The sequence below is a fragment of the Hippocampus zosterae genome, chromosome 2, assembly GCF_025434085.1.
Source record: "Hippocampus zosterae strain Florida chromosome 2, ASM2543408v3, whole genome shotgun sequence".
In the NCBI taxonomy this organism is placed as follows: domain Eukaryota; kingdom Metazoa; phylum Chordata; class Actinopteri; order Syngnathiformes; family Syngnathidae; genus Hippocampus; species Hippocampus zosterae.
This window is the reverse complement of record NC_067452.1, coordinates 34,533,623-34,560,786: the sequence shown is the minus strand read 5'-3', so window position 1 is coordinate 34,560,786 and position 27,164 is coordinate 34,533,623. Positions and strand designations below refer to the sequence as shown.

At 41.8% G+C, this 27,164-nt stretch overlaps 1 long non-coding RNA gene across 2 annotated transcripts in view; it reads right to left on the bottom strand.

The window, feature by feature from the left end:
• LOC127595705 (uncharacterized) overlaps nucleotides 1-27,164 on the bottom strand; it is a 53,009-nt gene that overhangs the window by 21,341 nt on the left and 4,504 nt on the right. For both annotated transcript variants that reach the window (XR_007961306.1, XR_007961305.1), the window contains exon 3: nucleotides 14,960-15,109. This is a non-coding gene — a long non-coding RNA (uncharacterized LOC127595705). The remainder of the gene's footprint in view (nucleotides 1-14,959; nucleotides 15,110-27,164) is intronic.

The window sequence follows — 27,164 nt, the reverse complement described above, 5'->3', positions numbered from 1 at the left end:
AGAAATAGAGTTATGCCTTGAGATATGAGCTTGTTAACTCAAAATCTGATTTACAAATAATGGTTCCTCATTCAAATGAATGTAAATGGTATTAATTGGTTCCAGCCTTTTGGAAAAAAAATGTAATATGTTTTGTCAATTCCAAAAAATAGCCCATTGTTCACATTAGAACGCATAGTCATAAAATATAATCTAAAGAACAAAGCAGTTGCGGATCATAGTTGATTTATTGCGATACCTTCCGGTCAGTGCACCGGAGGGCAGTATAATACAGTTATGAACAGCACCACGTACAAACAGAGCCAATTCGGCAGCAGGCGCCATATTGTAGTCCGGTTAGTGCGACACGCCCTATGTGGCATTTTCGATGCCCGTTTCCTACAGTTAAAATCATCAGAATTTCATTTTGAAAATTGTCGTAGATAGGACTGGTCGCCGACCTTGCCGCTGGTTGACTTACTTTTCCGATTCCAAAAAAATCTCTTCAAGCAACAAAATTGGTATGCCTTTGACACTTTTGACACTTGATTCAATCTCAATTCTTTGACTTCTCATTTCAAATTTTCACTTCACCTTTTTAACCGACCATCTCATTGCCATTGATTTTCTGTCAAGTAGGCCGCTGCTTTTACCTCAGCTTATTAAGGTTCGATTGGCATTTTTCACACACATGTACAGCCACGCAATAAAGATTTTTCTCAGAGGTTTGTCGGGTATCGAATGACACTGAGGGATCGCCAGGTCGCAGGTCTATTTGACCAACCGGCTAACTACACAGCAACCAGGTAGTCCTTTCTCCCCTCCTCGGTTGAAATACGTTCTTTGCTTTGCGTGCCATGTTGATGTTAAGCTCAGAACAATACGTCAAGCAGCCTGGAACAAATTCCTTCAATTTTGTCAGTGCCTCCAGACTTCCTCTAGACTTCATTCAGCAAGAAATACCTAAGAACTAGCCACTCGCTTTTTTTCTTTTGTTTTGTTTTGCCACGCCAACTTGAGCTTGATAGGTGGAAAAACATAAGAGACTGCTGCAAAGCCTGACACGAGGTGATTATGTGGTGCTCGAAGGACAATCGAACAAAATGCGTTGTGGCCAAACTATCTTGTCTATTGTGTTTTATTCATTGTTTATTCCTTACATCTGGGAAAAATAGACTTACATCACAAAGAAAGGTGTTATTTGGTTTCCAAACATCCTAGTGGTGCACTTTTTGTACAAAGAGTTTTTGTACAAAAAAAAAAATAAATCAGCCCACATATCTCGAAAAACACGGGGCGCTCGTATTCTCGGTAATACATTTTCAAGAAGCTCTCCGTCCTTGTTTGTTTTGGATTATTTTCGCAGTGTAACTTTGGGGACGCAAAGTGATAATTTTTTTGAAACAAAATCATCTGTAGCTAAATGAGATAATGTTTAAATAGACGTTTTTCTTTTTTGCCTTTGACATGGTACCAAATTATCGATGGTAAGTAGCCATTGATTGGGGAAACCTAAGCAGTACATTCCTACCTTGTTCAACAATTTTATGTATTTAAAAAAAGACCTAACAAGACTTTAAAAAGCCCTATTTGTTGAACGGGAGGGCACTGAAACTTAAAGGTGTATAGGTTGATCAAATGTGTCAGGAAAAAAAAATGAAATGAAAGAATAGATCAGCAGAGGAAGACATGTCAGACATGTAAATAAAAAAGAAGGAACAATCAAAAGGGCTGCCAGGGTATGTGAATGGGGATCAAACAGCCCTCAGAGATCATCTGACAGGAGAATACGAAAGGATGTGATGAGGAGCGAAATGAACATGGTGAGGGTGGTTGGAGGGGGGGCAGCGAATGCAGACGAGTCGTGAATGTGATGACATGAAAGAAAATCAGTCGCAATCATCAACAACAGCAGTGGAAGATTAAGGCTCTTGAAGTGTGGTGCAATAATTATGTAAGATGGCGTAGGCTGTTTCCTAAATTCTAATTTTAGCCAAATCCAAAATGTATCGTTGTTGGGGGATGGAGAGGGCGGGGGGCGGGGGGGGGGGGGGGTGGTGAATCACCAAGAGTGGTGATTCTCAAACCGTTGACACCAAATATCACCCAAAAAAGTCTGCTCTCCTAAGTACCAACATAAAGACAATGATTAAAACACAGTCGCACAGTAGGTCTGAGTGTTCATCAAAAAACAAAATGATTTTTTTTCATTAAAAAAGTATATGTCATATTATAAACCACTACAACACACCCTGAAAATGACGGAAAAGAAATAACTGTTATATGTCAAAGAATTAATCATTTCAAATGTAAAATCTATCGCGCATATCCGTCAAACAACAACAAAAAAAACTACTAAGTTCAAAAACAAACAACTCTTAAAGATGAAATGCAATGGGCCTTCTTTCCTGACTAGAATTGTGAGCGGATTTTTCACAATTTATTAAACAATGTAAGGCGCTTAATTGCTATCTTTGACAATGTAATGTGATGGCTGAACAAACATGGCCCTTGTGGGGTTCTCCCGAAAAGTGATGATTTTGGAGGTCCAAAAATTCCGCCAGACGGCAGCCATATTAAATCTTTGGAGGACAGGGTTCCACGTTCCCTCTAGCCTCGAGCCCCCAAGAGATCTCGAAACGCCCTTGATCTATATTTTATTCATTCATTTATTATATTAATCATTTTAATCCCTGTCATCACCAGTACTGGGGGGAAAAAATTATCAGTCACTTCCCAAATACGAAGACAAGCGTCTTTGAATATTTTAAGAAGGGCATGGTTGATTTGAAATAATGTGGGAAAAAAGGGACATGCAATTTTTTTATTTTTTTAACTGCACAAAGCAGCACACACACACACACATCCACTGACACGGTGTAGTCTTCAGAGGGACAACATTAAGGTTTACAACCATATAAATAATTCTCTGAATTTGCCATTGATATCGTTTGAGAGTTCGAGAGAGGATAAAAAAGAAAATCACTCTTACTGCAAAGGAAAAGCACATGTCCGTTGCTTTAAAGAAAATCTGAATGAATGAATTTTGAAGAAAGGCAAAGAAATAACTACGGTAGATGCAAGGAGCAAGGCACACTAGGCAAAACAAATTAGTGTCGTACAGTCGATTGTTTCCTCATTAACTCACAGGGGCAAAGATCTAAAAAGATAATATGAGTGGCATTAAAGGCTGAAGAAGGTGACATCTTCTCCTATCAAGGGCAACATATTCGAAACGGGGCTAAAAAGGATTCATTTCACATCCATCCAGACAACAAGCTTTGTTCAAAGTCATTTCTTGAGACAAATGCGACAAAGCATCCTTTGTCCAAAGCCTCATGATCTGGTTATTAGTTCCTCATATGAACCGCTCCTTGCAATTAAATCTCAGCTGGAAGCAACAGTCAGCCAGAGGTTACCACAAAGAGGCTATTCTGACAAAAATTTAGACCACTTTGTCCATGATAACAAGATGACACCACCACGCCGGTTGAAATCTGCAGTTTTAAAACAATTGCAAAATGTAAATTTCCCCAGTGTGGGACAAATAAAGGATATCTTATGTTCAAGGGGACATTTGCATTGTGACTTTTTAATTGCTTGTGTACAATTAAGTGGGTCTATAGAAGGCCCGCCCACCTATCATGTGTCTTTTCTGAATCGAATCGTAATCCTATCCATGATTTCATTGAATAATCAAGTAGTCACACGGATCGACAAATTTCCGTCGCTGAGCATGCTGGAGCCTATCCCGGCTGTCTTCGGGCAGTAGGTGGGGGGCCAACCTGAACCGGTGGCCAGCCAATCACAGGGCACAAAGAGACGAGCAACTATTTGCGGTCACACTCACACATAGAGACAATTTCCATTAACCTGCCACGCATGTTTTGGAATGTGGGAGAAAACCGGAATACCCGGAGAAAACCCACCAAGGCACACAGAGAACATGCAAACTCCACACAGGAAGTCCAGAGCCGGAATCGAACCCTGCACCTCCGAAATGTGAGGTGAACATGCTAACTAGTCAAGCATCGGGCCGCTCCCACCTGGAAAGAAAAAAATGAAATGAAATATACCCAGCATAAATCATAGATATGCAAGAGGTTTAATGCTATGGTGTTCTATGAATTGTTTTGGGCAAGGGATGACTGAAAATGCAGCAATATTTATTTTTAAAATAAGAAGAAACATGAATGAACTTGGGTTACTTTCAACTGAGCTTCTGTGAGAAATAAACTTCACGATTCAATTTTTTTTTTGTATTTTTATTTTTTAACTTGAATGTTTTGTGAGGGTAGGTGGTGTGGGGGTATTTTATAGCTACAACATTTTTTTGTGCCCCCGGGGCCCTCAGAATCCATTCACTATCTTTAATGAGATTTCAAAGATCCATGGCCATCAATCTTAAAATGAGCCTGCCTTTCTCCATTTCAGAAAAATTGACTTTTTGAAAGCACAACGAACAGCGGGTGAGGAGAGAAGGTGTTCTCCTCTGCAGACGCACAAAGAAATAGCTCATCACTCTTCTCAACAATTCAATTTAGAGGACAGCTGCTGAAAGACGTCTCGAAGTCGCCATTCATTTAACATTTGCAAAGCCTGTTGTTCACCGTATGATCACATGCTTGATCGCAGGATTTTCAACCAGCTGTCCGATCGTGACTGTACTCCACCTCTCAGACAATCCTATCCGAAGCCACACTAAGACCCCCAAAAAATGAATAAATAAAATCACACAGCAAGGCAGAGATCAAGGCGCACTGCAGCCAAGTCGGGGAGCAGGAGTCTCTCCCAACTGACTCCGGGCTAAAGATAGACTGCACAATTTTGAGTCTTCAATCGCCCTACCTCGCATGCGTTTGGAATGTGGCAAAACACCGGAGGACTCGGACAAAACTCACGCAAGCACGGGAAGAAAAATTGAGCTCAGGGGTATTGTGTGTCCACAGATCATCCTTGAGAGGTTCCTAAAGCCTAATAGGAATCCGCCTGTGGTATTAGTTGATGGGACATGATTTGGAAAGGCACACACCTCTCTATATAAGGTCCCACAGGTGACATGTCAAAGCAGAAAGCAAGCATGAAGTCAAAGGAATTGTCTGTAGACCCCCGAGAAAGGATTGTCTCAAGGGACAAATGTGGGGAAGTATACAGAAAAAAGCTGCCGCCTTGAAGGTTCCAATGAGCACAGTATCTGTTAATGGAAGGAGATCAGGACCAGCAGGTCTCTCCATAGAGCTGGCTGCCTGTTTGTCTAAAATTAGTCAGGGAGCTGCCCAAGGCCTCATAGGTCACTCTACCAGAGTTTGAAGGGTCCTCTGCGGAGAAAGGAGAACTTTCCAAAAGGACAACCGTCTCTGTAGCACTCCACCAATTAGGCCATCACGGTAAAATGGCCAGACAGAATCCTGTCCTTCGTAAACGGCATGTGGCAGCCCACCTGGAATTTGAAAAAAGGCACCTGGTGGACTCTCTGACCACGAGAAAGAAAATCCTCGGGTCTGATGAGGCAAAGATTGAATTCATTGGCAGGGCTGCCTAGACCAATGGGTTTACCTGGGCTGAAGCAAGGGGGCCTATCAGAGATAAAAAACATAATAATAATAATAAAAATCCAGAATTGACAATCCCTTTACATTTTTGCCATTAGTTAATACCAATTGAAACATGAAGCATAACTTGGACATTTATAGTGACTGTAGAAATTCAGCCAGACGTTATTACCGGTACGTTATTATGACGTGACATCATCTTTAGTAGAATTGTTGTTGTTAGTAGATGTTGCATTGTGAATGTAGCCTTACTTTTTCTGTTTTTAACAAATTAGCAAAAAAACAAATTAAATTAAAGATCCATCCATTTTCCAATCCACTTTATCCTCTCAAGGGTCGCGGGCGGTGCTGGAGCCTATCCCAGCTGTCTTCGTGCAGTAGGTGGGGGACACCCTGAACTGGTCGCCAGCCAATTGCAGGGCACACAGAGACGAACAACCATCCGCGCTAACACTCACACCTAGGGACAATTTGGAGTGTTCAATCAGCTTGCCATGGATGTTTTTAGAATGTGGGAGGAAACCGCAGTACCCGGAGAAAACCCACATAGGTCCGGGTAGAACATGCAAACTCCACACAGGGAGGCCAGAGCTGGAAATGAACCCGATGCCTCTGCATCGTGAGGTCAAAACGCTAACCACTGGACCACAGGGCTGCTTAAATTAAAATAAATAAATAAATATTCACTATCGGCATTGTGTGTGGAATTTTGAGGAAAATAAATGAATTGACCCTCTTTTGGAATGTGGTTGTAACGTAAAATGCGGAAAGAGTGAAGTGCTGTGAATCATCCTCCTGCAAGTTCTTTGCATTTAAAATATTTTTACTGTCATCCTTCAAATTCTTTCTAGTTGTCCCCGAACAGAGCTGGAGAACTTGGGAGTAAAAATAGAGCATGTGACCCCCCCCCCCCCTCCCGCCCCCAAAATAAGACCTAAATTAATGTTACTGATTACCTGTCACAAAAAATAAACCTTTGAATCCGTTTTACCAAAGACAAATTTCATCAGCTGGGTAAATTGAGAGCTGCGACATCCTCCCGGTGATTACACTTTGCAGTCATCTGCATTCGGGGAACTAACACAGAAACTCGTGGACTCACAAAAACAAAGTTGGAGATGAAAGTCAGACGAAACTCGGGTTATTGTGCTGGAAACACCTTCATTAAATCAGCATCCGTTACATCTAAAGTTCTCCACTTCTGCCAAATCAACATCACGTTCGTAGTGGACTAAATCCGTACAGGGGATGGAAATCGGGTCTTTCCTCGCCGAGTTTGGATGAAAGGTAAATTAGTCCTTTAGGGATCTGGACTGGTGGCCAGTCAATCGCAGCATGTAATTAGAGACAGAAAACCTTTCACACTAACATTCAATGAAATATAGACCCTCGATGTCAGGCTCGAGAACCACAACGCCATCAGTGATGAAACCAAACAAATTATCCATCCAAGTATTTTCAAAATCGCTTATTCTCATTAGGGGCCCGGGTGAGCTGGTGTCTCTAATAGCTGTCGGCACGGTACATGCTGAAATGGACACCTACCAAACCAAAAACCCTTATAAAGGATATATATATATATATATATATATATATATATATATATATATATCCTGTCATTGAATTCACAAAAGAACAGCCTTACTTATCTCAAAAAAAAAAACCCACTTCATCCACGCTGTGTAAATGTTTCCCAATTGTGAATTTTGACAAACCAACAAGACACATAATAGCTTATGCCAATATTTTATTTTTGTTGAGTGTGGGTAAGGTACATTTGGGTATTTTGCTATGGCTTCTTTTAATAAATTGGCGATTCAAGAAGTCCTCCGAAGTATGGATTCAATCCGTCCATCCATCCATCCATTTTCTGAACCGCTTAATCCTCACTAGGGTCACGGGGGGTGCTGGAGCCTATCCCAGCCGTCTTCGGGCGGGCAGTAGGCGGGGGACACCCTGGATCAGTTGCCAGCGAATCGCAGGGCACACAGAGACAAACAAGCATCCACGCTCACATTCACACCTAGGGACAATTTAGAGCGTCCAATCAGCCTGCCCTGCATGTTTTTGGAATGTGGGAGGAAACCGGAGCACCCGGAGAAAACCCACGCAGGCCCAGGGAGAACATGCAAACTCCACACAGAGAGGCCGGAGCTGGAATCGAACCCGGTACCTCTGCACTGTGAAGCCGACGTGCTAACCACTGGACTACCGGGCCGCCCGGATTCAATCCGAAATTGTGTTTTTCAAATAAATGCTATAATTGAAAATGTGATGTTGAATTGAAGTTTGTTTGCCTTGCTGGAACTATGCAGGGGTCATAGTACAATGGGAACAGCTGTTTTAATAATGATCAACCGATACAAACATTAGCTAAAGTAACCCGAAGATTAAAACGAGGACGATAGGACACGTTAAGGTTTAAGATCGTGAGATCTTGTTATTATTATCAAAGGGAAGCTTTGCTCAAAAACTCCAAACAAATCGAGGGTTGACTGGCATACTTAATGATTTGTTTGAACTTCCAGGTTCTATTGTACAGAAGTTAAGTTTGGTGTAAGCACTTGACGCTCCGACTGGGGACATTGTGCACCGTTGCTGGCCTTGCTCGTCACTTAATGGCATCAGAGCGCACCCCGCCTCTCCGAACACACCTCACTGAACAGTACATGAGCATCAGAGTGAATTTTCTAAATCGCTCGTCGCCATATTTCACTCTCCGCCTTTCGAGTTTGACTAGAACGTGCACGAGCTGATGTTAGCTACACATGCTACATGGCTAGCATGGCAATTTATTTGTTTTCGCTTCTGTTGTTCGCGGGAAGTAAGCAAAGGAACACAGGCAACACCCCTCAGTCTCAGTCACGCTTTCTATACCGGACACTTTCTCCTAAGATACACTTGCCAAGGCGCTGGGGGTTTCAAAATAATGATTACAACAAAATGAGAGGCATAAGATATAGCCAAATATTCATTTGAATTATTTTCGACTGTCAGGACACAGAAATATGACCAAAAAAATGTGTGTTTTCTTTTACAACCACAAACTCCCCCTTTAAATTTTGTTTTGGATGATGAAAGCCTGCCGACTTTGTTGATGCAGCATTTTTTATCTAATATCAGTGTGACGCATGCCGAAAACGACAACAAATTGATAGTTTTGCAAAGTTAACACAATTACATTTCAATAGTGTGTTAGTGATAGTTCATTTCGAGTGAACATAGGGGATATAGAGTCGGGGAAAAAGTGTGTGTGGGGGGTGGGTTGGGGGGGGTAAACGAACAAGAAGTCGGAGTGGGGCTCTCGTAACCATGGTGAAGAAATGGTTGTCATGGTAACCCACGGAGCCCGGGTCAGCGGCTCAAGGAATGTGCATGTCGTTTGCGTGTGTGTATGCACACGCACGCACACACACAGAACTTCAGTCATTATTTTCCATCACCATGTTGGATGTGTGTACGTGTTGACAGATAAGTCCTGTTGTGAGAGTCACAGAGGGGCTTGAGTGTTTGCTCTTCAGGAGGTAAGAGGTGTTTGCGTGTGTGTTTGCGTGCGTTAGAAGGGCTTTAGGTTTTTTTTACTGGTCTCTATATCATTCAAGGGCTAAAAATACACGTTAGCGGGTGGTGCCTTTGCCAGTGTGCTATTTTGTTGGTGTTTGGTGTGGATTGCTGGGCCAAGTAGGTTCATAAAGCGAAGAGGGGCGACAAAGGGAACCGTGGCACGACTGAAGCGGGCGACTGGTTGTGTGTTCGTGTGTGTGTTTAGCACGGCGTGGAGCGTAAGTCAACCAACGCGCACTGCTGCGCTGCCAATTCTTGAGCGAAAATCATCCGCATTTTCATTCAAGTGGCGGTTGAACAAATTCAGGTAGGTCTGCGTGTCTGCACATGCTCGCCCGAGCACAAAATCACAATTTGAAGCAAGAAATTCACACGCCGTCTTCCCAGAGCATCTTTCCACATTTACATTGCAAGTGACATTCATAAACACTACGTGTATCAAGGGCCGGCTCTCGCATTAGGCAGACACTCAAGGCGTCGTGGCCTTCAGGGGGCGCCACATAAAGTACACACCTACCTACCTATTATATAAAGCAGGGGTGCCCAAACTTTTTGGATCGAAGATCTACTTTTCGATCCACTAACCTCCCGGGATCTACCCTTACCGGCACGCGCGCACACGCGCACACACACGCACGCATGAATGCCATGATGAGAAACAGCCTGAAACTGAGGCATGCGATCCACTTTTGCAGCCTGTTAACTCGTAGCTCACACGCACAGTTTTAAAGTGCTTTCCTGAGCCCTCCGAGATTCCTATTCTTTGCCCGTGCCCTCGGTGAATTGTACACGAAGCAAACTCTGAATGAGAATAATGATGATAAAAGACAGAGCGCTACAGCTCTGATTACAAGCTGCAATTGCAGACTGCTGAGCGCAAACAACTTCCGGTGACGTACTCACGCGCCACCGTAAATTCAAGATTTACCTGCTTTATTTTAATTTTTTTTTTTTTTTTTTTGTGAAAATGAGACTGATAGGATGATTATGGTGCAGGGTACAATAACACAAAAAATATATATTACGAACATGTACAAAAACACACAAATGTTTTTTTTTTCTCCTCGGATCTACATGGGACCTGTCTTAGATCTTCCGGTAGATCAGGATCTACCTAATGGGCACCCCTGATATAAAGCAATGTCCAATGAAAATGACAACACATGATACAGTGGTACCTCTACTTCCGAATGTCTCTTCATATGAAATGTTCAAGTTATGAAACACCTCAACAGGAAAATATTGCCTCTTATTACAAAAGAAATTTCAAGAGCTACTCGCAGCTCCGAGTTTCCTGAACGCAACATACTTAGAGCTGCTCTGCCATTGCTACTACCGCGCATCATCCTGGCATACCATTGGCTAAGAAGGATCTCTACCGTATGTGTAAATGTGTGTAGATAGATCGATAGATTTGCGTCTACCTAGCGTCCTCGTTATTCCCCCCTCGGGCCATGAGCCGTTTCGATAGTTTTACGTAAATGTGAATCACCCAGAAAAAGTGTTCACCAGTCCAGCAATTGCTCACGATGCTGATGTCTGCCGAGGACATTTTCGAAGGATTGTTAAAAGCCAACAAAAGCAGCCGTTCAGTTGCATCGGATCAGTTCTTTACAAAACGGCAGGCAAAAACCACTTCTGAGAGAGAACATGAACCAAAGAGGACAAAAAACAATGAGCAAAAATAATGTAATTGTAACATGTATTTGTTACATTTTTAATGCATTTCTATGCTTTAGAAAACATTTATGTCTGAATTTGGGGTTGCTCGGAACGGATTAGGCCATTTAGATGGAAAATGCGTCTCTACTTACAAAATTTTCTCGTGGAGAAATTTCTTCCATAACCAATTAATTTCGTAAATAGAGGTACCACTGTACTACAAAATAAGCGTAGGTGAGCGAAACTTGACATTCAATTGCTATTCATGAGATTCCACTTGATAGGTTGTCCTGTTTGCATGTGAAAGTCTGAATTGTCAAGAGAGTGTGACATTATTTTATCAATTGATTTATTTTGAGTCGTGCACGTTCAGCCTATCGCTATGGTATGATGCGGAATTCAGTGCCTCCCCCACTCCCTGCCTCCCTTCAAATCTGAGGTCTAAAGACGGGTCTCCCACTGATTCTACACTTGTTGATCCAATCTGATCTTAACTCAGACTGCACAACTCTCACAAACATAGACATTTAGTCATTTCACTTTTCAAAAATCCAATTAGTAATATTCACGCCGCAGTAATAATCAGCATGATAAATGTGCTCATGCTTTCATATCCCATTCAGCAATTTGCAGTCAATACAGCAAAGCGGCTCAAAGAAGATATGCTAATTATACTCTCACAAATTTGATAATGTCAGAGTTACCTTGGGACCTCATCAACATGATCACATTTGCATTTTAACATTATAATAGCTTTCATACGGCCAAGTATGGTCGTGTTAACCCCGAAATGACCAAGAGATAGACAGTACCGCTACACTACATTTTGTTGAGTAGCACGTACCACACCATCACGTGTCTTCTAAAAGGTTAAGCTGGTGGTTTCATGAATGCTGAAGGTGGATCTGGGGTCCCCTCTGGGCCACTGTTTCAACTGTTCTGAATGTGGAAACAAAAAAGGTACAGCCCGTCTGTCCAAACTGGCCATTGTTACTTTTCGACTGGATTTGTTGAAATGTGGCGATACGTGGATAGAAATACATCACCCGCAGGCAAAAATGACAGAAACAATAATAACTTGGGAGGACTATAAAGAGGTGAGACTGATTACAGAAGGGACCGGGATGATGCATTTGACGAGATCACGTCCTATATGGAGAGTACTTGATGACCCTGATGATGACCTGTCAGCCGACAAGTGGAGCGAAGCAAATTTCCCGTTTCGCAAATGTTCTCACTGTGCCTTTTTCTTTTGTTTGCACCGTGATAACTCAGCCCATCTAAACTAACATCATGGCTTGGGGCAACAGCAAATATTGAAAGTGTTTTATGAAAGGTCATAAATTCAGGAACATCAACTGGGAGTGGGAGGTCGGGTTGGTGCTGGTGGTCATGAGTGGATCATTTTAGCCAACTGATCGATCGTCTCACAAAGGGCATTGGCAACTTCAACTTGCCAGGCGAAGATAGCCAGAGTTTTACCTATCCCTCGGCCTTTTGGACTTCTTCTCAATCACTAGATGGCAATTCTACTTTGTACTTTAGTTTGGACGGCGTCCCGGTGGGTCCAGTGGTTAGCGCGTCAACCTCACAGTGCAGAGGTACCGGGTTCAATTCCAGCTCCGGTCTCCCTGTGTGGAGTTTGCATGTTCTCCCAGGGCCTGCGTGGGTTTTCTCCGGGTACCCCGGTTTCCTCCCACGTTCCAAAAACATGCATGGTAGGATAATTGAACACTGTACAACTGTCCTAAGATGCTATCGTGAGTGCGAGTGGTTGTTCGTCTCTGTGTGCTCTGCGATTGGCTGGCAACCAGTTCAGGGTGTCACCCGTCTACTGCCCGAAGACATCTGGGATAGGCTCCAGCACTCCCCGCAACCCTTGTGAGGATAAATGAATGAACTTTTTTTGATAAGTGCAGCAGTTTTCATGAAGGTCAAGATAGCTTGCGTCGCATCAGCAGCAACGAACCACTCTCCTCCGCGGTGACAAAATACCCTGACATCGGTCTTGCGTATTACAGAAACCGGGAAAAGCAGAGTACCGCATCATAGCAACATGTGACTAAATGGACCAATCACAAGAGAGAATGCGCGCTGCGTTCTCAGGGCAGCAATGATTTCCTGAAGTGTGCTCAGTCACATGATGCAATGCGGTCGTTGGAGTAGAAAGAGGTCTTAAAGGTTAACATTTGTTGAAGAAATCACAGTAGATACGAATGTACCTCCTCTTAGCAATTTTAGCCTGCACGGTGATGTTTAAAGCAAGCCTCAATTTGGGGTTTCAAAAATAAAATTAGAAACAGGCAACTGGTCACGTGTTTGACTCGGAAAAAGCTTTGGATGTCACCATGAAAAACGAGAAACAAGATGGAGCCGAGTCATGTGATAATTAATTAATCAGTTAAGACAACCACAGTGTGCCTCTATTTGGGTGCCAAATAGAAAGATTCAACTTTTTTCCTCTCATCTGTTTGGCACTGCTGATCATTTGTTTGACTGATATTCACATCATTTCGTGGTGTCTTCCTATTGCTTGGTTCGCTGCCTGCCATTGGATTGTAAGCAAAAGGAAAACACTGTCAGATGGTTTCTCAAATTACCTGCCAAAGGATGATGTCTGTCACAAGATCTCTGCCCCACTTTCTTTCACTGTGACAGTTACCACCGTCAAGGTTTTTTTCCCCCTCTCCTAACAATTGTGCATCTTTCGTCTGAGATGGTCAAAAATGAAAAACGTGGAGCAGCATTTCCGAAACTGAAGTACTGAAAGGTACTTATTGTTAAACTTGCGCATAATGTTGCAGTTGCTTAAACTTTTTTATTAATCCAGCACAGTACATGTAGATTAAGTACGTTAAGATTAGAAAATGACAATGTCACTTTTCTACATTATCGCAAGCACAATCAATCTTTCAGTCCGAGTTAATTTTTGTAAAAATGCCAAAACACCACACAAATAAATCACGTTGAGGATAGGAACAAGAAACACTTGACCTTGCCAAAACATGCTGTTGACGTGTGAGCCACGTTCAAACCTTCCTCATCAAGCGAACAGAATTTTACCAGAACTACAGGTACAGTGATCTAAACTCTTGAACCTGCCGCATGTACGGCTGACTCTGGGGTCCGAGAGACCCCCTTGACCTTTGAAATGTGATTCAGTCTTGTGAATGCCTGTGAATAGAGCTCCCACTTCAAATTGATTGTCACTATTCAGAACAGCGGTGAACTTTCAGAGGTATACTGGACTTCCTGACGCTGAAAGGCATTAAATCCATCAACACAGACATCACCCGTCTTCTTGAAAATGTCCCAGTTGGTGTATAATATCAATTGAGACTTTCCGGACTTGGATTTCCCAGCTCTGTATGAGACAGCTCCAATTAATGACCTTAAATGTATTCTTCATTCTTTTCCTGACAGATGCTTTTGTGCGATAGGGTCAACCAGCCTGGCACAATATATAGCATGGGGGGGGCCCAACCATGGGACTAGTAGCCTGCGGACCGGTCCCAAGTGGATCGCAAAAGATGTTGAGGGCAATGGGGGGGGGGGGGGGGGCTGCGTTTCTGTAATTAATGTTAGATATTTTTATGTTACGATGGTTAGGGTGCAATGTACACTATCAGTTTTACTGTCAACGAATTAAATTACATGAAAAAAAAAATCAAGGGCCTCTGATGAAAATCCAAACACGTTGTTGATGTTTGTCGAGTTAGGTCATGTTCATATTTTTACTTCTATAACTTCAGTTTCATTGAAATGAAAAATCTTGGTCTCATTGTATCACACAAGCCTGGCATTAAAAAAAAAAAAAAGGGCGGGTGTTGATTTTTCATAACCAGTGTGGTTACCATATTTAAATACTGGTATGTTCGAGTCCAACATTGTATGAACTAGAAGAGAAATAAACTACCGGTAGTCAAAATGTCACGCTGCCCCTATTTTAATCATCCGATGACGTTACATTTTCTGTTGGCTAATTTAATGAGGCAAGGTGTTGATTTATTGACACTTAATTTCGACCTCGTATCGCTGCAACAACTACACAACGTGCTCTGAATTCTATCAGAATTTATTTTGATGCTGTCACACTTGGTCAGGTTTTATTATGTCCATGCGAAATAAAGGATTTTTTTTCATCTGAATGATGAAATGAGATTATTTTACCCCCATTTTGTGTAACCCTTGGAGAAAATTACCTGAATCCCATCGTGGAGATTGTGTCTGTTTTTATCTGTTGGTCTTGGCGATGGCCCGCTGCGCTGGGAGGTAAACAACATTCCCGTTCATTTCAGCCTCGGAGAGGAGAGCATAAACCATCAGCCCGCAGAAGCAAGCCGGCTCCTCCACTGTCGGTTGGAGAGAAAAGAGAAAAGGCGAGCAAAGTCGGTGGCTTGCTGGTTTATTGGCTCGGTGGCCGGCTGCAACGCTCTAGTGCAGACGTCACCAACGCGGTGCCCGCGGGCACCAGGTCGCCCGTAAGGACTAGATGAGTCGCCCGCAGGCCTGTTCTAAAAATAGATCAAATAGCAGCACTTACCAGTGAGCTGCCTCTATTTTTTATTATTATTTTTTTTTTGCTATTGTTGTTTAAATCAGACTTGCATGTAACTTACAAATGACAACATATATATAAAAACACTTACAATTTAAAATGTTTTTTGTGTTTAATATAAATGAACTCTGACCTAGTATAGTTCATAGCGTTTGTTGCGCTCATACAAACAAGCTAGCAGACGCAACGAAACTGAGGAGAAGAGTTACCCCAAAAAATGGCAGAAAAAAGAAAGAAAACATATCATTTTCACGACGAATAGGAGGGAGAGTTTTTTTTTACCACTGTGAAAGGATCCTGCGTGTGTCTCATTTGCGGGGCAACTGTGGCGGTAGCAAAGCGGCACAATGTGGAGAGACATTTCACTACGTGTCACACAAGTTACCACGCTAACTACCCACCGGGCAGCGCACTGCGAGCAGAGAAAGCCCGTGAGTTAAAGGCTGCTTTGTGCAAACGGCAGTCTTTTTTCACTAGACCGGTTAAAAACTCCCAAAAAGCAACCGAAGCCTCGTTTAGAGCTACGCAATTCTTGATTAAGAAAAAGAAGGCATTTACAGACGGGGATGTTGTCAAAGAAGTAATGATGATGACCTTGCATTTTTAACGGACATTACTGGGAAACTGAACAGTTTGAACTGTGAGCTGCAAGGCAAAGGTAAGACTGTTGCCGATATGATAAGTGCTTTAAATGCATTTAAAGCTAAGATGAGCCTTTTCTCTGTGCATTTACAGAGAAAAAAAGTGCTGCACTTTCCCTCTGTGCAGATGGTGCTGAAAGACAATGCTTCTGCATCTGAGGCTTTTGACAAAGTTGCAGAAAAGTACTCTCAGGTCATAAACAGAGTTGGTCAAGAGTTTGAGAACAGGTTTTGTGACCTGGATCAGCTTGAGCCATGTGTGTCGTTCATTTCTAACCCTTTCATGAACGTGGACATATCATGTATTGCTGAGCAGTTAAGTGCAACATTCAGCCTGGATGCTGAACAGGTGGAGATTGAAATTGTAACACTGCAAAATGACCTCCACCTCAAAGCCCATCAGGCTGCACCAAACTTTTGGTGCCTTCTTGACACAGAAAAGTACAGTGGTGTATGCGCAGCAGCTATGAAGGTTGCAAGCCTGTTTGGTTCAACTTATCTTTGTGAATCAGCCTTTTCTGACATGAACTTCATCAAAAACAAACACAGAACACGCCTCACTGATGCACATCTGCAAGACTCACTCAAAGTTGCAGTGTCAAGTTACACACCAGAGTACAACACACTGGTTAACAGCATGCAATGCCAGGCTTCCCACTAATTGACATAGAAACAGATAACAGATTTGGTGTCCAGTTCAAAGTGTGACATGATTTATTTAAAAATTTGAGAGTTGATTTTTGTATTTTACATGAGTTATTATTTGTACAAACATGGTGCAAAGTAATTCATGATTTGTTAAAAAATGTTAGTGGCTAGCTAGTTAAAATGGGATATTGTGATTTCATAATACTGTTGTAGAAGTGATCATTTTCAAATGTTTGAAAAATATAAAAATAAAGTGTTGCATATTGATATTTATCTGTTTCTATATATTTGTTGTGAGAAATCATTAACATGATCAGTGTTTTCACAAAGATAAATATCATTAATTATTAATAATAACATGGAGTTAAAGGTAAATTGAGCAAATTGGCTATTTCTGGCAAATTATTTAAGTGTGTATCAAACTGGTAGCCCTTCACAGTAATCAGTGCCCAAGAAGTAGCTCTTGGTTTCAAAAAGGTTGGTGACCCCTGCTCTAGTGCATGCAAAACAGCAAGCACACAAAAGCTTTGCTGGGCCACACGGTAAGAAACTAAACAAAGGCAGCGCGTTCCTGTTTATAAAGGCGACATTTGATTTTTCGCCGTCTAAAATGTTCTCGCGCTGACAGTAACAGCTGACTGAGGCTAATCTGTGCGAGGTAATGAGGCGTGTGTGATGCATCTGAGGGCCATAAATCACTCAAGACTCAAGTGCAGTGTTAAAAAGTGTACATTCTTGACTGCCAGACGGCATTACGCAGCCAGGACAATGTGTTTCTTATTTTACAATGACCACATACAGAACGTTTACAACTATTTTTTAATCACGGACTGCTGGGAGTGAGTCGGAAGGAGGTAGAAATGTTTTGGGGAAATAAGATGATTGCTCCACAATGTCAACACTTGACGGCGACGCTACGTTATTGGCGCATGACACAAACGCACGTTCTGCTTTATTCTTTATGCGTCAAGTAACATTAAAGTAAAATATTACAACTGTTACGCTTTACATCTTTGTAGAGGAAGAGACAAATGTGAAAATTTTCACTTTGGATTATGTTAATATATTTTTTTTAATTCAATGATTGTTTATGATTCTGTGGCCCACTAATGGTTAAAAATGGTGGTTCCACATGCTATTTCTCTTTGTTCTTGCAGCATCAAGAGGTGAAACTGTGCTTCGTGTGCAGCGGTTTCAACTGTTGCAGAGATGCGAGCACCAGGGTGCGGACACACTAACACTTCACAATAACATCCCCCACTTGGCTGGCAGCAAAGATGCGTTTTCCTCCTCACAGAGACTCAAGTTTCTGAACAGCATCCAAACTATCAGGACTTTGTAGCTCATACTTTGTAGCATCTGCGTGATGCTACAAAGGCCAAAGTGTGGGCGCTTACACTGATTAGCATGAAGAGTGCCAGAGCATTCTGGCACCAAACTCGACTGTTTGTAATTAGAGGATTGCGTCTCAGAGTGAGGACTGGGCACTCTTTGCTGAGCTGGAAAGAGCATTGAATCTTTAGAAAGCTGCCAAAGTCCCGGACAACGTTTGGTGCTTCTACAACAAGAAGCAAGTCAATCAGACTCGCTTTTTTTTCGCCAACGAGGGCCGTTACACAATCGCATAGTTTTGACTGTAAAACATTATGCTCATTGTGGTGGATCTGCATCACATTCCAGTTGAACTTCTTAAAAAAAAAAACTGGAAGCTGGAAGGAACTGAAATTGTCATGTGGTTACATTCTGCCACCTAAGATCATTTGCAGATGATTTGTCATGGCCAGGTTGGCGTGGTGGACTATGGAGGACCCAAACGTGCTAGGAAACAAAGACAGGACCGAGGAGCAGGAATAATGTCAAATTCTTTGAGCTAAAGTGAGGTCGAAGTTATTTTGTGCGTTTCTCCCACCCCTAAAAAAAAGGTCCAGTCACTGGTAAAAAAAAAGGTGACATTTTTTGATATTTCCCAGGTGCCCTTTTGCCTACTAAACAACTGCAATACAGATGACAGATAAATGGTTTTGATCTTAAAGCAGCGCTAGGCTCGCAGGCCAAAACTGCAAAAGGCAGCATCGCTGGGGGGGGGGGGGGGGGGGGGGGGGACCAAAGTCCCGCATACTAGCAAAGTACTGCTTCGTTTTTTCTGCTGACCACCAAAAAAGTGGATTTTAATAAGGTCGGGAATCGAGAGCCACGTTCCGTTCGGCGACACTTTGAGTTCTAACTCCTGTGTCTACGCTGCTGGAAACAACACTGCAAGAGGCGCTCATGCGGGGGAGGGTGAAATGGTTCATTTAATCAAGAAAGATGGCACCGATGCGCAAAACCTGTGTCAGATTCACTTCTTCCAAGCAAAAACGTGCTCCTCAATCATTAAAGATGGATTCAGGAACGACTGGGTGATTTTATTGCCCCGGTGAGTTATTTACGCTTCCTTTTCGGTACTTCCTGCATGGCATGAGCCAAGGAAGAACTGGTCCGGAATGATTTGCAGCTCCGCAAACCACTTTAGTTCACACACAGCAGACACGATTTGATAGTGAACACCGAGTATAAATCTTAATTGAGTAACTCGAGCATATGATAGATTGAAGTATGACAAAAGGTGTGCATTTTATATAGACAAAGTCATGGTACCCTTCCATTAAGAGAACCCCCCCACCCCCCACACACATACACACACACACATTTTCATCACTCAAAGGCATTTGGAGTGTAAAATGTTGCCCGACGTCAGAAAACTCTGTCTTGGATGCATGTCGTGTGGCTCTCAACAAGAATCTCCAAGAACGTTGGACAATTCTGAAACGTTCCCTGATGAAACCTGATCTAAATCCTCTTGAACATCTGTGGAAGGAGCTCTTAAATCCAGAGACAGCTGGAGCAGTTTGTTCATTGGGAGTGGGCCAAAAGAATCGTTCATAAAAAGGTGCACAAAGTCTCACTGCGGCTTCTGGAAATAATTTGATTGCCGCAAAAGATGAGCCTTCCATTAATTTTGGCCATTTTTCATTTGTTAATTGTTCAGTGTTCATTTGTGATTACTTTTGTCGGTTTTGAATTATTCCCGTGACGAAAAGCCTTTTGGAAAAACCAAACGAAATGACAATTTTGCACACAGGGGAAGATGCGGATCTAAATGAGTATTCTGCAGCCTTGGCTCTCTGTTCGACAGGCAACAGCTGTTATTGACAGGAATCGTACGGTATCTACTGACATTTTTAACATTGTTACTTCCAGTGACAGAAGTGTGAAAAAGCTCAGACACCACTGAGGCGAAAGAAGAACGCTTCGAAATTGCAGAACGTTGGTCTAAGAATAAATCCGTGTGCGATGAATTCAATATCAAGACAAAATGACGATAGGCAGCTCATGAATGTTAGCCCACGACGTTTTGGAATCAATTCCAAAGCATTATGAACTGCATTCAGTTCATAACTTAATATGAACTGAATGCAGCATAAATGCAGAGTATTGGGTGAGAGAATTTTCATTTCTTCATTTTTCGGATACATGACATCGTGTCCAGGTTACAATACTGTACTATTGATTTTTTTTTTCCATCTCTAAAAATCAAAGCGTTTTCTGACAAATAACTACGATAGTTTTGAGAAATACTGTAAAACACAGTTGTCAAACTAATTTTTGTCGCAGGCCACATTGTAGTTACCCTTGGAGGGCCGTTACGAATTTTGGGAAACCAGATAAATGTTGAATCCCCTCCGCATATTACACCCACAGCGCACAACAAATTGATGAAGAACTAGTTTTGAAATCAGAAGTCAAGAATAATGACGGTTCTTGTGGATTACATACAATTTGACATTTTGATTCAGACTTTAGCAAGCATCGTGGAACTTGACATGATTGATTTGCTTCCGCAGGCCACATAAAATGATGTGGCGGGCCAGATCTGGCCCCCGGGCCTTAACTTTGATATGTGTGCTTTAAAATAATAACTTTAATAGTAAATACGAGATTGGACACATTGTGTCTCACGCCTTTTTCGCAGTTTCTCTGACTTTGCCTGATCGTCCTCACTCCGCTTTGCTGCAGCGTCTTTTTCGACTGAAGGTGGTGGTGCTGCTGTCTTATTTCAGAGATAAGAAAAATACAATTTTGGGTGATTGTTGGGATGTTTTTAATTTATTTTAATTCTCATTCAAAGTTTGTTTCATCTGCAAATCGCCAATGACACTGTCAAAGAATGGGAATCAGGAGCGCCAGGAGAAGCCTTTTAAAACGGCACACGTACAGTACGTACGGTCGTTTCTACACTTAACACACTGCAAAAGTGCGTCCCATGCCTCCTCATCAGGCCTTTCCCAAGCTAGGCACTTATTTCTTTTTCACAAACCCATATTTATTTTTCTGTTTCGTTCATGTTAGGGTCCGTTATGGCTGTTGCTCATCATGGCATGTGTGTGCATGCGTGACATCATCATATCACGTTGAGCTCGAAGCGACAGAGTAATCGCTTCATGCGCAACAAACTGGGTATAAGTGGATCACCGAAATAGCAGACACAGAAAGTAACTGTCACGAAAATGATATTTATTACAACACAAAACTTGTGTTGTGTGAACTTGTCCATGTCTGTGCCGTGGTAAATTATTTCATTTGAGTGATGATTGATATCTTTTTGTCTGTTTTCTCAAGGAATTAGTTGATTTCGTCATTCGTAGAGATGGGTTATCCAAAAGCGATACATTTTGACATTTTTGGTGATGTGGCCGCTGTATACGCTACATGCAAGAATGCATGAAAATTAAAATCACTGGGTTTTTTTTTTCCATTTTTTAACCTTGGAAAAAAAAAGTCAACACTGTCCCGCATAGTCACACACACAAAACAACCGCACAAAAGATCAAAAACGTCGAAACGGATAACAGAAAACGCTGGTCAAAAAGAGAACCAGGAAATAATTATAACGAGGCAACAGAAAACGCTTGCGAAAAAAACGTCAAGGAGAAAGTTTAGGCAAAATACTATAATTACACACGAGAGGATGTCTAGGAACGCAACCATTATCAATAGTCTTTAAGGCAGTTTTAACCGAGAAGGAATAGGCAATAGCAATGGCACGGCGTGGAATACTCCGGCAGTGAGTCGACTGCCGGAGCGCCTAAATATAGCAGGTGCAATCACAGATAAATGGGTGGCAGGTGTGCACGCGGCAAGTGAGAACACCTGCCCCCTGCTGTCGAATACGGAACGTGACAAATCAACTAGTTCAACCTCACCATGACTATAGAGCTAAAAGATATAATAAGGCAGTGTCATTGGAGCATGAATTTGCTGCTCATGGAGAGAGCTGCCGGATGAAAAAGACAATGAATTCTGAAAAAAAATATTCCAATTTTCTTTGCTCTCGCTCTCACACACACACACACACCGATGCCCCTTACAGTCCTCTTGCCCCTCCCTTTTCACCCCCTGCCGCCCTGTCCTGAAAACTGTTGTGTTGCCACTGTGTACTGAGAAGGAGCTCAAACTGGCGGCTGGAGAAGCAATGAAATGGAATAATTTAATCGCATTAGGAGAAAAACATTCTCCTTTCATTTGTAAATTCCTGAGGCATGCTTCCCCCCACCCCCTAAACCACCTTTACACCTACATTTCTCTGTCCTTTCACCAACACAACTGCTGGGATCAGGGAACATCCTCCAAGACTTCGATCATAACACGCACACAAAGTTTTAAACTTGACGAATTGCAGAGCAGAGGAAACTACTGGTCACAAAAACAATGACTACGTTTTCCTTGCAGTCAATATTTGGAATATGGAAAAAAAAAATTCTGATTAATGAAACATTAGGAGTTACCCGAATGACACGACTTGAGCGGACAGAGTTACTCCGGCATTTGAATAACACAATTTTAAATGGTGACGCGCGGAAGTGGTGACACAAATAGACATCAATACTGCCTGATGCTTTCTACTGTGAATAAAGCACCTCACATTCACGTCAATCATCAAAAGGAACAAAGCAGGCTGTTGCCTCCTTTTTCCAAAAGTTTGCTACGCGTAGCTGCGTAGAGTTACGCCACGGCTGTTTTGTTTACCTCTGCTGGTGTATGAACAGCAAGTCCCGCGCCAGATGTATGGACTAACACATTTCTGTTTGTGTCTATCCACAAACAGTGTGACCGTATAAAATGCATAAAACGGTTGAATGCATCTTGTCTGGCCAAGAGCTCAGCACCCCTAAACCCCAGTTTTGCCTCAGATTGAAGCCAAACGAAAAGTCCTTTATACGGATCTGCATCAAAATTGAATGGCTTCTTCCTTCCACACTGAAAGGATGCTCATAGGTTAGGGTTGACAATCAGCAGTTACGATTTTTTTGGTGAACTTAACCCTTACGTCCTTCGAAACAAAAAAACCCTAAGTTACGCGTTTTACAATTTTGGAAATGTATGTTGTGTTATACAAACATTTTTTTTTTCAAACACTCAAAATGTTCAGAGGCATCTGTGCTATCTATACATATATAGTTTTTATTAGTTCTTTGGGATTTTTTATTATTTTTTGCAAAATGAAATAAAAATTGTGTCTGGGGGGTCCCAATCAAGCCCTACTAACAATCCCGACCGGACGTGTTCATTTAAAATGCATTGTTTTGAAGCCTCCAGCGAAAAGGCAAACTCATTTGCGATCCTCTGGCGCCACCTAAAAGTTGCACAATTGGAATGACCTCACCCCAACAATGTGGCATGCATACGTCTGTCCAAGCGAAAACAAAGCGATTGACGTAAAAATCGTGTGAAATGCATGTTTACACGTTAGGTTTACGATGCATTCAAAAATATTTGAATTATAATTGGTCTCTATGGCGCAAAATATGTAAATTGTGAAGATTACGGAATCAAAACCTTTATTATTGCTGCAATGCCTGAGAATTATCAGCCGGAGACGTCATGAAATTTAGGCCATTTTAGAACCCCCCCATACGTCTCAGCTCTCTCGTTTTTTTCCGAATGCCTTTGCCTTTGATTCAAAGACATAATTTTGCATTTATCGCAAACGGTGGACTACGAGGGTTAAAAGGACGCCCAATCAAGATCTGGGGTTCCGCCATACTGTTTTGTGGGCTAATTAACTTCGGGTGGTACTTTGAGATACAAGTTTCATTTGTTCTGTGAGCACTCGTATCACAAATCATCTTCTGCCATTGAAATGAATGGAAATGTAATGAATCCATTCCAGACCCTTCTCCGCCCCCCAAATCAAAATGAGTTTTGTTTTGGTTTTTTTTTCCCAGAAGAAAAATATGGTGCAATCAGTGTGGTACGTTTTAAAAACAAGCAGTAATAACATTTCATCTCCTCATAACCCGCAAACAGAAATTGTGAGTACAAAACATGTCTCAAATGTGGGATAATTAACATCGAGTGGCACTTGCCCTTCCTTTTTCTTCTTCTAGTTGCCTATCGGCAGGTGGGAAACCATCCCTTCATAGTGCATGACCGCCAACAATTGGTAGTGTCTTCCACATCTAGGAAACCAATGCGAATTGATGGCAGCCAGATGTGAATCCTGTTGCCGCTATCTCGCTGCGGTGTGCCCTGAAGTGCACTCGTATATCAATTTTTTTGGCTTGTATCGCAAGACAAAAAAAAAAGGCCAATTAATGGCTGAGCTCAAAACTCAGAAATCAAGACAGAATTGTGTTCTGTTCAAATGAAATTATTTTACAAAATTTTCCAAACTCGCTTCGAGGATTATTATGAAAGGTTGCTCACGCAAACAGATGCACACACCTCTTTTTTATTTTTATTTTTGCTTCTGAAGAGTTGCCTTGCGGTTCTATGTTGTGTCCACCATTTCCCCTTCTATTGAAATCCACTGAGCCCCCAATTTTACACCCACACAGCTCCCATGGGGACAGGCCAACTTTGGCGCCCTGAGGATTATTGGACCAGCTCAAATCCTTTTCAGAGCTTTTGCCCCTGTGCTCGGCTATAAAGTAGTCCCCACTACACATGTACAAAAGAGACAATCGCAATACATAGTTTTTACCTTTTTTCATTCATGTCAAATCAGCGAATCTAGATAATGAAAAAGATAATCAAATGCACCAGGTTTTTTTTTCACGACTCTTTAGGATGCGATATGAAGACTACATTTCCAGCTAATCAATGTGACACTATTTGTTTCTCCTTCCAACTTGCGAACAGACTTTGGGTCCCTATCATTCTGCAATAACACCACATGGACAGCAAAGACAAGCAGCCATGCCTCTGGGCTGCCTTGGCAAACGGCGCATTCCAGTTGGATACTGTCACACTCGCAGAGGACAAAAGAGGTGCTTTCACACAGCAAATCTTTTAGCTCAGGGTCGCAGCATCAGCCAAACTGTAAAACTGCTCACTTGAAGTCTTGTCGCTGCAAGTTCCTTTTTGCTCTCATGCAGTCTGATCACAGGTGAAATTATTTTGTGCACTCTCCATCTCCGGCGTTCACTCGGTTATTGCGGATTCACTCTCTCCCGGATTGTCATTTGTGACGGTGACTTACGCTCAAGGGAATACACTACAGCTTTATTTATAAAGTGCTTTAAAAATCGCTGCAGGTGTAACAAAGCGCTTTACAGAACATTTAAAATACTACATCCACGAAATCAGAAAATTGGCGCGTCAGATTATAAATTCGCTTTTGAGAAAATTGAATGCTTTCAGGTGCACCTTATAGTGCAGAAAATATGGTAAGCTCGAACAATTTTACTTTGCTATTTTTGGGTTTTCCTACTACTTTTCTTACTTTAAGTCTGACCAGTCAAGTAATATAAATTCTTTTGAGGGGGAAATTTGCACAGAGCATAATCGATGAACAATTTGTGAGTGCAGCCAGCAGCTCGGCATTTCTTCTTCATTTTGTATTTTAAAAGTTAAATATATTAAGTGGAATAAATGTTTCAAAGGGTGAGAACTGCAGAGGGAGGGGGATTCATAATGACTTCATACAAATATCTCCCCTAAAATAAAAAAATTACAATTAAAAACAATTTTGAAATGTATTCGTTTTAAGTCAGATTCTACTTCTCGGAGATTCACCTGTTTCGGGGGTCTTGGAACGCATCACCTGAGAAAAGTGAGGGAACACTATATACCAGGGGTGACCATCACAATTGACTGGTAGCCCGCGGACTGGTGCCAAGTCGAATGCGAGGGGTGTTGGAGGAAATAAGATTAGTATTTCTGTGTGCGCGTTATTAATATGGTATATTTTTTGTGTTAGTGCACACTTCACTCCAAGCATCCTTTCAGTCTCACTTTTACCCAAAAGGATTTTTAAAAAACTATAATAAACCAGTCCACATGATGGTTAAAATGCAACCCAATTATTTAAACTACAAACAAAAAAGAAAATACATTAATGCAGTCAAGTCCACTGTATTGGAGGTGACCTCCAACGCAACTATCCATATACGCGTAGTGTATAAGAAAGAACTTTGTAGCAGGCTGGGCAACACATAGAAGCCCGTGGAAATGTATTTTTCCAATGTAAAGACTATTAGCATGCTGCACATGCTTTTATCTTGAAGGTCTTGTGGTGCTGTGGTGCACTTTGTAGCATGAGGGAATAAAGAAAGAGGCTGAACCATGAGATCTCAAAGTTTGTCAGACTGACAAGAATCATCAGTAGTCGACGCGCACGAGGAAAATGGAGATGTTTAGGAGCTGCTGTGCGAACAGTGGTAATATACTGTACAGCATCAGATAATGCAGTGACAGGTGGGAAGGATATTGGATGAAAAAAAAATGTAGGTTGGAAATACGGTTCAGGGGGACACATGAAATGAGGCACAAACAATGAAAGAGATGGTGAATTTTAGCACAAGACAGATGAGACGTTAAGAATACAGCAGATGGGAAAAATGAGGGCATAACTGACGCAAAGCCAGTCGTTTTATTTGTAATTGACAATAGAGAGCTCTTTACGGTACACTTGCTTTACAGCACAATAAAAAAAAATCATCTTCAATATTCAAAGATCTTTGTACAACGACAAGAACGTCTGATTTTGAACAACAGCCCATATAAGATGATCCAAGCCACTGGTGGAAAGTATCTAAATACTGCGTTTTGTTTGTTATGCATTTTTCACTTTATTTTTCATGTCCTCGCCTTTTATGCCCCACATTTGAAAACATACTGTATATAACGTTGAATTTCTGCATATTTAAGTAGAAAGCAGAAACAAATATGTACAGTTGTGACATGGAGGAGGAACAACAAGGGTGCGTTAACAGGTTTGGAGAAACAATGCATTCCCCATCCATATCTTGATTTATTCATCGATTCATTCAAAACATTGAGGCCTTCCCTTTCTGGCATTCAAAAATACTTCATCTTATCTGACAAAACACAAATAAGATTCTTATTCAATTGCTAGTTTAGCAAATTTGTTTTTTTACCGAGTTCACAATGTTGGTATTTTTTCCCTGTTCTTCTCAGCATGAACACTGTAAGATAATAAGAGAGGGGAAACTATTATGTGCAAAGAAATGTCTTTTCTCAACTCATCTGTATTTCTAGAGCACTTTAAAACAACCA